This window comes from Xenia sp. Carnegie-2017, unplaced genomic scaffold (assembly GCF_021976095.1).
Source record: "Xenia sp. Carnegie-2017 unplaced genomic scaffold, XeniaSp_v1 HiC_scaffold_23, whole genome shotgun sequence".
In the NCBI taxonomy this organism is placed as follows: Eukaryota; Metazoa; Cnidaria; class Anthozoa; order Malacalcyonacea; family Xeniidae; genus Xenia; species Xenia sp. Carnegie-2017.
The window spans coordinates 8,845,258-8,858,109 of record NW_025813486.1 but is presented as its reverse complement, the minus strand read 5'-3'; the positions used below and the strand labels follow the sequence as shown (position 1 = coordinate 8,858,109).

Here is a 12,852-nt window from a genome sequence, read left to right as displayed (position 1 = left end):
AGAGGATTGAAAAAACATGAAAGCAAAAGCATCAAGGAACAAGACATCAGGAAGTTTTTTTACATTGTTTATTATCTTTCGATTCATTCGTAGTCAAATACTACCAAAACAACCTTAACATTCCTAACATTCCACTTTACAACAACCATCAATTTTTAACACAACCCTATTAAGAACTACTTTCAGATATAACATACATAGTAGGTACTTTAGATACATATTGAATAGTCAACAAATAACCTTGAATCGCTCACTAGCGCTTTCTCATGAGGAAATCAGAAAATCTGACTTCCACCAACAATAAAGATTCATGGCAACCAGCAGAGAAAAATAGACCCATTTTTTCATTGCTCCATCTTTTTATGATTTCATGATGGTATATCCAACCTATTTAGCTCTTCCAAAGATTGTTTTCTTCACAATTGCTCCTGTGAGACCAGCTTTTATCTCACCTTAATATTTTAATATTTCTCAGAAATCACGTACCTGAACTTTTCAAAGGCCTAAGACTCCGTTCACTATGCGATGCTTAATTTAAAAGTGCTTGATATGGCTAAACTGGACATCTTTCATGTTGGTGTGCGGATTGTTTAATTGAGATCGAGTTGTCGTGGATATTGAAAGACCTGCGAGGTCTCTCGTTACAACTGGAGCGCCAACAGGAAGCATTCTCAGACTTTCCTCGTTATCCTTTCACTTATTTCTTGGCCTACTTAAAAACTGAAACCACTTGTATGTCTAGGACCTCTCCCCCTCATTAACTTTTTCAGTGAATGTCTATCTCTGCAAAAGTCATTGCCAAGTTTAGACATCGGAAATAATCAGATCTTTTGCACCTTCTTTCGTCATAATTCATGTGACGTCGTTTTTTGCTATAATACTTATATTCACAGTGGCTGTTCAAAACTTTGTCTATATGGACTCAACAGTAAGCAGATGTAAAAATCATGAGAGAGTTATGCCCATTTCAAATGTTGAAATTTTTACAAGCCGAGTGCATTTAAAACAAAAAATATTTAGGAATTTCATTTCATTGATTTTTGTCTTGAATGCATTCGGTGCATGCAAAGTTTGACGTTTGAAACGGGCTTAAAGTTCAATTTAAATCTCTTAAATGACGTATTACATTGTTTCATAAACAAAAGATAGTTTCTTTTACAGTCAGTTATAGTACATTTAAACCTTTTATGTAATAAACCATTAAACTGCACAAAACGCAAAATTCCACTTTAATTTAATCCTTCCATGAGCTTTGTTTCAAGTTTATAACTTCTAAACTTCGAAGTATTTTAAAGGTTAGCAGTTTTTTGATGCATATGTAATTACACCCATGAATACATATTGAGTTTATTGAGTTCAATGTCTAGGACCACTGCTTGGCAAAATTAACCACTGATTGACGTTCTCGTCATCGATCTAATTAGGTCAGCCTATTTTTGACTTGCAATCATTCCATGCAGATTTATAGACAATGTCGTTTCCCCACGTCCATTGGTGACCACAATAACATTAATAAAATATTATTTAAAATAAGACCACTAATTCTTGATTTGCAACCACTCTCTTAAAATTTACCAAACAATGTTTCTCGCCCATGTCAGCTGGTGGCAATAACATTTAGGAAACATTCTTTTGTATCAGACCACCAACTTCGCTGAAATGCAGGTTAAAAATTGCAGGTCCAGAATATGGTGACTAAATCAAGATTTTCAGTTGTTGTTTGCTCGAGTAATTAAGTGTGCTCTTTTAATGATTTGTGATCATGAATTACGGTAAGTCAACCATAAACCATTAAATTTATTTTGACGATGATGAGAAAAACATTTGTCTCACAGTATAGAGAATATAGAGTAGAGCCACTCCGTTGAATTTTTTCCTGCCACGCATATCCTATTACGTATGTAATTATTATAGTGGCAGCCAATCAATTGCTTTTTTTGACCAATAGGAATGATGTAATCTAATTAAATATGCAGCAGCCAATTGCACACGAAGTGCACTTATTGTATATTTGTATACTGTGTTCGTGTTTACTTTACATGTGAGTTACTTTATTCAAGCTAATGTTATATGCACGAAACTAACACTTAAATAAGGGAAATCAAAAAAATATATAGTTAGAAATTTTTCTAATTGTTTTAGCTCATTAGCTCACTGGAATGTACTCGGTAGTCTTCTAGAAATACCGCTTTACATCCTGATGAAATGCTGTTAACATAAAAGTTGTTTAAATCCCTCTTCAGAGGCTAAAGGAATTTTGGAGATCTTTAATGAACGCATGAAATATGATCGATATTTATTAAAAACATGACCGAGAGAAATATATCTTGATTTGGATGATTTTCTAGAAAAACTGGTATTTGTTAGGCATTAATGTATGTATCTATTTTTAGCGGAAACGGTTCATTTTAAGGGCTCATTTTAAGGGTTTTGTCAATTTTGAAATTAAGTGCATAGAGAAATTGCTTTTGAAAAGTTTTTTTGCTGTGAAGTATTTAATCTTTTCCATTTGCCAAAAAGATTTAATGCTTCGTGAATACCAGCTACCGGGCTTATGTGAAGCCATTGCGTTTGTAAAGCATGCGATACAAGAAGTTAAATTTGCATTAGGTCTGCAGTGATGATTAGTATTTAAAAGCCTTATGAGAGTAAATTTGAAAGAAAAAAATGGAATTCCCACTGGCAGAAAATTGTGATTTTTATAAACTTTATTTGTAAAGAAATACTTCTTCATTTCACCACTGAAAGGTTCGTAAAACATATCTTTTGAAAGGTAAATAAATACACCCCGTACATAATGTAACAGGTATGTGCTTGGAGCAGACAAAATGTCCATCATTGATGGAAATTTGTTCATTGTCAGGTTTTTCGAACTATTTTGTTGACACAATGGGCTTCTTGCTTGGAAATATCGCCTAAGGGTCATTTAATTGCTGTTGGAACCGAAGGTATAAATTAAGAAGTTTTTTTACAATGTACTGCAAAACAACACTGAATGATTTGAAAATCCTTTCTATATCTTGAAAGATAATAGTTTGAAATCGATAGAGTTTTTTTTATCTACTCCAACTTATGTCAATTTTTCTCATCTAGTTTTCTTCCATTAGTAAAACTGGATTATCGATGGTTTTCTGACAAGAAAATTTAGATCACAATTTAGGATTACGTATCCCACATAGTTTAAGTCTAAAAAAACGTCCCAAATCGACGTTGCTACGTCGGAAATATGAATCAAAAAAGCACTAGGTGAAATTCTCATTAAAAAGTTTTTATTTCTTTTCAGTGCTTCTTTTATTTCCTCGAGAATTAATGACACCAAATGCTTTAGTTTACAATCACTTAATTAGGTATTTTTGCTGTCTGTAATTTTCTTTTTGTTTTAGATCGACCAGTGAAAGTAATTGATTATGATGAAGGTAGCTTTCAAGATTTCGATATGCATTGTGACTCTATTAGCCATGTGACATTTTCTCCGACCGGAGATAAACTGTTTTCCGTTGGTTTTTCGGATGTTGCTTTGTGGAAGGTGTTGATATAGAGAGACGTCCTTATTACACAATCTTGGCAAAACAATATAAAGTCGAAGGCTGGTGCGCTATAGTCTATGACCCGTCAATTTAAAAACTCGACATTTTATCGCCGTATTGAGAGCAATAGGGAGATATGCGTAAAATATAAAATGTATAATACATTCTTATTTATGAAAGGAAAGTAAAACCAGCAAAATTTTGTTTTGTTTGTTAAAGAGCAAAAGATTCTTGTTGCAACAAAGAAGCATGGAATTCATAGCTTGAGAGAGACAGCAATATAATAGATGATTTTTGCCAATAGAAAAAAGCTTCCCAACAAACAATGTTTTTTAAATGAAAGAGAACTATCTCAGTGAAGCCCTTGAAAAATACTTTAATTGCTGGAGGGAGGGGGTGGAAGGCTATTGCTAATCTGACTTAGCCAGGGTTGATAACAAGAATTATGATCGAGAACATGGACGAAGGATTGTGATAAGGAAATGAATTTGGTCCTTACTTGATATATAATGTTAATACCCATCATTTCGCAATACGCGAATATAAAACGATGACATTTTTCCATTCTTTTTTTTAATACGTCTTCATTAAGGCCCCGTTTACAATATACCGGATTGCTATCGCAGCAGGTTGAATATTCTTTGTATTAAAAGGCATTAAAATTGCTCAGCGTCAGAAACACGATCAAATAGACTACATCTATCCGCTTAATACGCTTTTACTCTGAACAGTTACCCCTTTTAAAGCAAATGAAGACGTTGTGATGAGCAAATCCGGTATAGTGTAAACGCGGCCAAAGCGTTATTTTTTAAGGAGTAATAAATTTAAATACTCCAGTATACGAACAATGAATTCATATTAACCTCGTCTACGCAGTTTTAACTTCAGAAGAATCTTTTATAACGGATTGTCCACGAACGCCATACTTTCTGTAAATATCAACCCTTTTACAAAATTTCACAGCGGCAGAAAACTGGAGCAGCCGGAGAAAAAATGCAAGCAAAAGCTCACAAACTCATCTCACATTCGCAAGCTAGTTTTATTTTGACCAGCGAACGAACTCGCAAAAACAGCTGTAGAATGCATTGAGTTTGACCTTAGTGCCACTGTAGGTGCTCACTCCGATGAAGATTGAGATAGAGGCAGTTTATTGTTTTGTCAATCTTTACTGCTGACAAGGTCATTGAATTGTTTAATTAGGCGTAGAAAGTAAACGGGGTGGGGTGTGCAATTCAGATAATATATTAATTGATAAGAATGAATTCCATACAGTGTTATTAAATGTTATGCACGCATCGAACAGAACATGAATGGTGCAGAAATTGACTTGAAGCACACTTATATATCAATGCGGTTAGATATAGTTATAAGATCGTCAACGAGCAGATATAAGCTAAGATCAAGACTTAACTACGAATTTTACAAGAATTATCAAAGTTTGCCAATATCAAATTCTTTATACTCGTCAGTGCTAATGACATCGGCCTATACGGAACGTCTATTGTCCCCAATAATCCGTTTCTACCGCAATGGACTTGGGTTTACATTAATGAAGTTTCATTTAACTTCGTTTTTGACCGTGATATAGAGTGGTTTTTGTATAAAATATAATAAATTAAAATCTTACTGCATATTTCAAGGAAATATAAGGAAATACTAAAACTTATATTAAGAAATATAAGGTTCTTTTCCCTGACCACACTGGTAATTGACGTGTTAAATATTAATGCTGACTTCTGGGATATGTGTTAGTGGATAGAATAGATTCAGACGTCAGACCTTTTCTACCTCGTGGTCGTTAAAATCAATTATTTTAGTTTAATGTCGTCTTCATTGAAACGTGCTCTGACAATATTTATTCTGGTAAGTGTGAATTTTAGCTGTTTTCATCGTGTTAAAGGGAAGTATAGCAAAGCTAAAACAATCAATACAACACAACAGCCATGGCCTACTTAAATTACACGTCCTGATATCTTGCCATAGCAAGGCCAAAAATGCAAGGCCATTGAATTTTCCGGCGGTGCTCTTCGAAATTTTGATCTTCTTCCTTCAAAATTATTCATTGGCCTTATTTTATGGTACAATCTTGTAGCTAAAAGTCTAGCGATCATTTCAAGAGTTTATTGGCTGAAATAGGTCCTTTTTTAGCCGAGAAATCAAAGTTTATAAATTGGTGCGATCGGCGGTTGTTTTGTTTATCACGCGCTCCTCTTCGTTCGAAAATTTTAGCTCTTAAATCTATCGTGGATTATCTATATTTGATATCTACGTGTTTCTGGTACTCTCCTCTACCTTTCTACAAGATTTTTGGAGTCGAATTGTATACATTTTTTCTTTTATTTACGAAAATCTCCAAACCCATAATTATAGCGATGGTGCTTCCTATTTTCAACGGTGTCCTTCCTACTCCAGCTACGCCTAAGAAAATTTCATCAAATCCAAACGATTTCATTGGTAAATCATACTATCCCTTACCTTTTTAAGCTTTCTCATTAATTGGAAATCTTGGTATTGGTTCTTCTCCATCCTGGGACATCAATGTAAACAATAAATCGATCAAACTTAAAATAGAATGGTATGTTGAGAAGAACAATAACAGTTCTCGTGAATTCCCTAAATCTCTACCTAACATACTATCAGCCTACAAACTTGAACAACCTACCTGGTCCTCCTCCTTTGCTGAAGAGAAATTGTCTTTCAAGTTTGAATTGAAACTACTCTCTGATGCTACTAACCAACCTGAACAAGTTAAAACTCCATCTACTAACTTACATTTCCATACTCCTGACTTTGGCGATACATCAATATCTAAATCGTATGTATATTCACCACCTGTGAGATGAAGTCTTTTTGTTAGTTGGGTCACTAACATGTATTGTGTTGTGTTTAGGTTTGTCCTTGGATTTAGTTTGTGTAGATGGAGTATTTTTCCTTTTATGAGGAAAAGTACCTTAAAGTAAATGGTTTGAACACGGGAGTATCGTTATATGTTTGTAAATGATGATCGTCCAGGTTAATAAAGTGCTGAGAAGGACTGTTTTTGTTGTTGTTGACTGACGTTTCGACAACCTTAGCGGTAGTCATCTTTAGAGTCAATTGAGGAGTAAATGTCAGGTTAGGAGCTAACCTCACGTTTACTCCTCATTTGACTCTGAAGATGACTACCGCTAAGGTTGTCGAAAAGTCAATCAACAACAACAAAAACAGTCCTTCTCAGGACTTTATTAACCTGAAAAGTACCTTGATGGTAAGGAGTGTATGGAGGAGTGAGAGGATTTAGAAAAGCAGCAGCATGATTGTGGAAGAGTTTGGTAGGAGTTGTAATATTGGGTGGTGAATATACATACTATTTAGATGTTGATGTATAGCCAAAGTCAGGAGTATGTAAAGGTAAGTTAGTAGATGGAGTTTTAACTTGTTCAGGTTGGTTAGTAGCATCAGAGAGTAGTTTCCATTCAAACTTGAAAGACAGTTTCTCTTCAGCAAAGGAAGAGGACCAGGTAGGTTGTACAAGGTTGTAGGCTGATAGTATGTTAAGTAGAGATTTTGGGAATTCATGAGAACTGTTATTGTTCTTTTCAACATACAAATCTATTTTAAGTTTGATCGATTTATTGTTTATATTGATGTCCCAGGATGGAGCAGAACCAATACCAAGATTTCCAATTAATGACGAAGCTTGAAAAGGTAAGGGATAGTATGATTTACCAATGAAATCGTTTGAATTTCATGAAATTTTCTTAGGAGTAGTTGGAGTAGGAAGGACACCGTTGAAAATAGGAAGCACCATCGCTATAATTATAGGTTTGAAGATTTTCGTAAATAAAAGAAAAAATGTATACAATTCGACTCGAAAAATCTAGTAGAAATGTAGAGGAGAGTACCTGGATAACGTAGATACCAAATATAGATAATCCACGATAGATTTAAGAGCTAAAATTTTCGAACGAAGAGGAGCGCGTGATAAACAAAACAACCGCCGATCGCACCAATTTATAAACTTTGATTTCTCGGCGAAAAATGGACCTATTTCAGCCAATAAACTCTTGAAATGATCGCTAGACATTTAGCTACAAGATTATACCATAAAGTAAGGCTAATGAACAATTTTGAAGGAAGAAGATCAAAATTTCGAAGAGCACCGCCGGAAAATTCAATGGCCTTGCATTTTTGGCCTTGCTATGGCAAGATATCAGGCCGTGTAATTGAAGTAGGCCATGCAACAGCCTATTTCATTTTCGAGGTAACTTAAAAATGACGCTTGTTCGTTGACCATTTCTAAAGAATATTTTACCAATTGCATTTTAAACTATTCACCATTTCAAATGATTTTATTTTGATGTGGAAGGGGTGACTTGCGTAACGTTGAACGGGGGAATATTTTGCACTGAAAGTTTCCGCTTATTGACTTGTTTTATCTCCAAAACTCTGGAAAATTAGCTTCAGTTAAATAGTTGATGGTAAAACGTCGAGCGCCAGGTAACTAAGAACGTAGCTTGACGATTTTCCGATTTTAAAGTAAACCATATCGCTGTCTATTCATGTATAAGAAAACAAAACAGAAAATTTGTCTTTTCAACATTCAATTCTCTATATTTGCCAGATATTTGCTTATTTTTTAAACAAAAATGGCGGACACCAGGAAATTTTACTTCCTGTGTCCAAACTCTTTCGCAAAATCATGCTTCCGAGAGGAGAATGGTAGCGATTTCGAAATAAAATCGATTTTTTCCAGGTTTTAAAAAGAGTTGCGCGATGTCTTCCATTCATCTGATGACGAATCTGAACGTTCGTCATCTCCCCAGCTTTCCTGAATATGAGATATGTATGAGCGAGGTATAATAATAAAATAATTAATGTATTGATCTTCTGGTGAGCTTTTCTACATTAAGATTAAAACATCTCTTTTTATTTAGAAACTAGACGGTATTTTGCCATCGCATGTTGTCAACATTGAAACAAATATGGAAATACGTTGTTTGTGTTATTTTTCATCAATGAAAAGCTTCTTGTACAGTCACAGGAGCGATGCACTAGGACTTATCAGTGAAGATTTTAAATCTGATGTGAAGAAATTCATGGATATAAAATTTGAAGAAATTCATGGACATAAATGCTGCTACAATCCTGCATTTGGCCTTGGGGAATTTGCAATATGTGATCGTTACGGGCTATTTTGTGTTTGGCGCGTTTTAAATCTTTCTGACAATTCTGAAAATTTGTAATTTGCCTATCGAAAAAGGTTAGCTGTTCACCCAAAACATCACGATTACTTTAATTTGCTTAGTGATATCAGTTATTCTCCTGACGGAAAACTTATTGCTGTTACCATAGCTTGTCTAATTGATTACATTGTTAAGACGTTTATTATTGGCTCGCGTTCTGGTCAAATTTGTTATACGTTGGATTGCGTTGATGAACCTGATCGACAGTGTCCGAAATTTGAATGTCTGACCTTGTTTTTTGGTACTTTGTGTCAAGTTGCTTCAGTTACAAATGTTACAATCAAAGCATTTGTGTCTTATAGTAACGTTGAAAAACTCAACATACCTCTTTGTTTAAAACAAGAGTTGAAGTATATTTATTCTTACTGTACTTAAGAAAGTCAATAAATAATTACCTTCCGTTGGGCGTTCTATCACAGCAGTGATGTTTAAAACTGGAATTTCATTGGTTGTTACTCGTAAACTTGTGTACTTCAGTCTATGTTGGCTAATTCATAACACGTGAGTGAATTCGAAAGCTAGCTTCTATTGACAATTTTTCGTATACCAGAGCATTTTTGGTTGATTCATTATAATTATACCACGCCGTTCCATTCGAAAACTGGATTTCTTTTGTTAAAATTATGTAAATTTAGATGGAATGAAATATTCATTCAAACACGTTTACCTCATCGAATTATGTTAATTTTCACAAGGAGCATGTGAAATAGAAATTTGCAGAAAAGATATAAAGTACATTAAAGTAGTTTATAAAACACTGAAATACGTAAATACGTAATAACTAAATTATCAAGCTCCAAATAAACGAGCGTGAGGTCTATACGGAGAAATATTGCACCGAGGTCAAAAAGGCAAATTTATGATTGCTGACTTTGGCATTAGTCTAATATTGAAGAATGGTTCTAAGACATATGAAATTATGTTGTTGTTATTACATTTGTTTTTTAGAATTCAGGAATGGTAATGTATTATGTTTCAACAAAAGGGAAACATCCCTTTCGAACTACAACACATAGACCAATCATCATGTTGAATGGAAAACCTCAAGGCTTGAATGAGGCACTTAAAGACCTTATGTCGTGGATTTCAAATCTACGACCCGAAGACAGACCATCTGCCAAAGAGGCAATGAAACATCCATTAATTATGTCGAATGACAAAAAGTTTGAAATGTTATGTAAAGTTGGTAACTGTCAGACAATTAAGATAAATGATTCCCATTCAAGTGTCGTTCAACAATTAAATTGTGATTCCTCAGATTCGAAAAGACAAATGGGTAGTGATGTATATGATTATTTAGTAAATGGAAAGATTTATAGTTATGAGCCTTCAAGGACAGAATGCTTGGGACTTATTCAAAATGTTGGTCAACATTGGTACGATCAACCATGGCCAAGACCACAACCAGAACGATTTTATAAGATTGGTGATCGCAAGGTGTATTTTCTCGAAACATTCCACAATGTCCCTGTTCAAGTGCATGCTGCTGTCAGGTCGAATGACGAATTGAAAAACAAACCGAACTCAAGAGCTTCTAAAATTTCAGTGAAAGAAAACCAAATCAATGAACAGTTTTAAACTGCAAAATTAGTCTGTGAAAAGGTTAGTAGCCCGGAAGGAATGAAAGATACCGTTTTTAAAAACCTTTTTTATGTGAATGTAATTTAAAAAATATTTTTCCTGACCAAGTTGGATTATACATACTCACTTTCTGGTGAATTTAATTAATATTGCAATAAACTGATCATTTAATTTTTATATTCTTAATTATACTTTAGAATAAAGATTAATTCATAAAGGTGTTTACGTATACATTTAAGTTTCCTGTGTTTGAGATAAAGAAAAGTACTACGTTTATCAATACAGAAAAACTAACATGACAATTAAAGTATGCGCATCATTCGTAGTAGCATATTGGATTGCTGACAAACTGCACGGATATAATTATTTAGCACTGGAGTTTAATTTATGCATGTTTTAACTGACGCGTAGTTTGACGCGCAATATTCATTGGGATAAAAAGGATTTGAGTCTATAGTGCAGCTGACAGTTACCACATGCTAACCTGGGCGAAAGCTTCATCATTGCATTACTTTATTATATCGGCTAACCTGTATTGAAATTAATGTAGATCGTGAGGACCCGGCAAAGAAGTGAGTTCATGTATTTTCGTTTGGTATACTGTTAAACTGCACATTTGTTATTTATACTATATCATTATTTACTAGATCGAATAAAAATTATTTACTTATAATCTATACGATTCCGACTCATGCATCTATCGGACTGCTAACCTGAGAATCCACATATTACAGCACATTATCGTTAATCATTACACTGAAACCTTTTTTCAGGAAACCCTTACCACGCATGCCCAGATGATTTCTTTGATAATTTGCGACCAACCGAGCTAATTGCCACAAATATAGTGCAAATACATCTAGTAAGTCGTTGCCATGACTATGAACAATTAGTCAAGTGGGCATGCGCAGATAGTTTCTCCATTAAATTGTTAAAAGCATGCTATTTACTTCAAAATCGGTGCTATTAGATGAAGTGGTCGTTGTCATGACCATCAACTAATGAGCTGGTTAAGTCGACTGCGCATGCTCAGATTAATTATCAATTAATTTGTTAAAAAGCTCTAAAATTGGTGCGTGTAGATTGCGTTTTGACAATTGCATATTAAACTCATCAACACTGTGTCCGACATTTGATTGTTCGAATTTTGTAATTTGATCTCGTATTTTTGACATGTGTGTTTACCGTCGGAAAGGTGGATTGGTCTTTATGATCGTATTTGTTCCTACTAGGCTGACAGTAGCTGAGGGTTGACTTCTTTATAAGTACCAGGCATGGTAACTTAGTTCAGCCGCTACTCTCGCGCGATTATTCACCAGTGTATTTATAAAATAACATGATATTATGAAATATCTATGAAATATGAATATTATGTTGCTCTAAGACCGCCATATTTACATATGCAGCAAGAACGAACTTGTGTGGTATCTATGCCACTGACGGGGGATGTACGACAGTCTTTTGCCTTGTTCGAGACCTCTGTACTACTTGTCCTACGTAGCTATGCCTAGCCAACGTTTATTGCGAATATGCCTTAGCTTGATAACGTTAGAGTCATAACAGCTTAGATTATAAGATTTCCCTTTTTGTTCAGGCAAAGGATCCAATGTTTCACTTGTCTACTCCATTGCGAAAACACGAAATACACACAAAAAGCACAAAAATCTTGAACTTGAAGCAGCACTGCTTGTCAAACAAATAGAGTCGAAGGAAAAAAAGAAAACTTTGTTTGGAAAACAACACCGAGGGCGACGTCGATGAAATGGAAGGGTGGGTTGACAATGGACTTTGGGAGCAGGATGGTACGGAAAGGGTTGTGCAAAGTTAAAGAAAACGAAAAAAGCAGAAAATTGAAATGAGATTTAGGGGCGTGTCATTGGGGTAAAATATTGTCAAGCTGTATCAGCGATTTTTAATGCTTGCTTTTAAACTTGTACGTAATTTTGAGTGCCTTCTTGAAAGGAACGTTTGAATTGTTTGCGTAAATTACACGTATGATAGGAAAGTTTTTATCATGCATTTAAATGTCATTAATAAAAATTTCGGTTTTTGAACGTCAAGAGATTTTGTCACCGTAGTTTTTTGATATATTACCGCTGACATATATGACAAGAAGTATGAAATATATGTTTAGCACAAATTAGAATTAGCAGTTAGCGCCCTTTTTTACCAGGAAAATGAATGTCATCATTGTCAATGGTGAATCTAGAGTACGTGAAAATATTTTTTACTGCTTTTCATTCAGATTTACATGCAAACATCTTATAGACAACTCTATTGGTAAGATGTTATTCTTTAGAAAATTGTCCCGTAATTTTCATCTTAAAGTACTTTGAATTTGAAATTAATGATTAGAATTTCTTTGACTAACATTGATCAAACCACTGAACAATAGAAGCGCATTGGACAGAGTAATACAGGAGTCGCGATGGTATTTTGAATTTTCTGGCTGATGATAAAGTAATTCAGATATTATACGAGTTGAAAGCTCGTGCAGTTGTCCCAAGTTTTTCTGTGCG

The 12,852-nt window shown here is 34.5% G+C and overlaps 1 long non-coding RNA gene across 1 annotated transcript; it reads left to right on the top strand.

The window, feature by feature from the left end:
- Window positions 1-8,327: 8,327 nt before the first annotated feature.
- LOC124448753 lies at window positions 8,328-8,617 on the top strand. The gene is made up of 2 exons (XR_006949237.1): window positions 8,328-8,363; window positions 8,444-8,617. It is a non-coding gene; the product is annotated as an uncharacterized LOC124448753 (long non-coding RNA).
- Window positions 8,618-12,852: the final 4,235 nt, after the last annotated feature.